Consider the following 1,955-nt stretch of genomic DNA (forward strand, 5'->3'; position numbering starts at 1 on the left):
AAATAATTTTTGATGACATGATAACAACAAGAAAAAACAGACAAATAAAATTCACACTTCTAATTGGCTAACAAGAAAACACCTTCCCCCATTCATTCAGGCGTATATATCAAACTAATGATTTTCTTGCTAAAAATTTTACAGCTAAATGACACATCCCAATGATTTAGTCATAACAAGAGTTAGAGAATTCTATTAGTAACACGTTTAATGGACTACTAAGCCACTTATGTTTATATAGATTTTCCACATTATAAAATACAAGGTGGTATATACTTTATGAGAGCAGAGCATGCAGGGTAACGAACTGACTCAAAATACTAGACAGTCACCTGCTGGGAGAGGCAGGATGTGACCTGTGACTGGGAGGCACAGTTGGGCATGAGAAGAAAAATTCTGCTACAACAGTTAACAAAATGGTGGAGGCCAGCTGTGAACTGGGGAAACACAAAGGAAGGCTTAGAAGCCCAAGATAAAGCAGAATTCGTACAATCTACCAGCTTTGCTGTAGAGACTACCAGGTGCTCACAGGAAGCAAAGTGGTGAGAGCTCTGACTTCTTGTCACAAAGCGTGCAAGCCAGAAGACTTTAGAATAACAGCTTAAAGTGCTGGACCGAATTCAAATATTGCTAAACCAGAGAGCTTTACCCACCCAGTGAAATTATGATATCAAAATAAACTTTTAAGATAAACTTTGCTAAATAAAAAGTGAGATAATTAATTTCCAGTAGGTTTGCCCTATAAAACTTAAAAAAAGACCTTTTAAAAATGTTTATTAATTTTAGAGAGAGAGAGAGAGAGAGATGTGAGAAGGAAACATTGACCCATTTCCTCCCATATGTCCCCCCCCCACCCCAGGACTGGGGATTGAAACTGCAGCCCATTTATGTGCCCTGACCAGGAGCAAACTGTGACGTCTTGGGGGGGGGCTGTGGGAAGCAGGCTCCGGAGGTAAGTCTGGAGACAAAGGAAGCTCCCTGCTGCCTTACTCACTGGCCAAGTGTGCTGTAGGCCTTTGAATGTGTCAAGGATTGCCCTCAGCAGACTTGCAGAGGGGAGGAAAGTTTGGAGAAAAGACCACTCTTTTGGTTTTGTGGCTGTCCCAAGAAAAAAGTCCAAGGGCATGATGAACCTCATGAAGTGGGAGGCACCATTCCGGGAAAGAATAGAGCCCCGTAGGAAAGAGGCTTGTTTAAACTACGGGTGCTCTTCAGAGATGACTATCCATCATCCTCACCTTGAAGTGCAACTTGGAACCACTGTTATTTCTCCTGAATGTGTACCCTTCAGGCCCTGTGTGCCTGTCTGCCCTCAAGGAAGATGAGAACTGGAGGCCAGCCATCACATTAAGCAGATCTTATTAGGAATCCAGGACCATCTAAATGAACCAAATATCTAAGATCTAGCTCAGGCAGAGGCCTACATGATTTACCTGCAAAACAGAGTGGAATATTAGAAAAAGGTTCTAGCACAAGCCAAGAAGTTTGCACCCTCACAAGCAGTGACCTGTGTCAACATGGGAACAAAGGGATTGGTTTGGCAGGGATTTGTTGACAATGTTTGCAGATCCAGCATTGCTCTGTATAATGTTTAGTCACATATGGGAGGCAGATGGGTGCCACTGTCCATTTCTGCCATGGGTACCTGGTTCTGCACTTGTTGAATTGCCCAGTTTTTCATACAGGGTCCCTTCCTTCAGTCTTTTGTATTTTCGATTGTTACGTAATACAGTACTTGCTTTAATTTAATATTGATGTCATTATTTCCACTGTTGTAAAATTAAAAACTTTTATACTTCTACAAGACCCCGAGGAACTAGTTCCCTTTGCTCGCAGGTGCAGCCTTGCTGCCCACTGTCAGAGCTACACACAGCCTCCAGCTGGCTGTATGAGAATGAAATCTGCCTGTTCTCTGCCTTTGAGCCTCTGTCCTTCTCTCTGCAGATCAGGGTTGT

The 1,955-nt window shown here is 42.8% G+C and overlaps 1 pseudogene; it reads left to right on the forward strand.

Annotated features, from left to right (window-relative positions):
* Nucleotides 1–381: 381 nt before the first annotated feature.
* LOC123829723 lies at nt 382–1,595 on the forward strand (annotated as a pseudogene).
* The last annotated feature ends 360 nt before the right edge of the window (nt 1,596–1,955 follow it).

This window comes from Phyllostomus hastatus, unplaced genomic scaffold, assembly GCF_019186645.2.
Source record: "Phyllostomus hastatus isolate PE091 unplaced genomic scaffold, TTU_PhHast_1.1 phas_scaffold_114, whole genome shotgun sequence".
Lineage (NCBI taxonomy): Eukaryota > Metazoa > Chordata > Mammalia > Chiroptera > Phyllostomidae > Phyllostomus > Phyllostomus hastatus.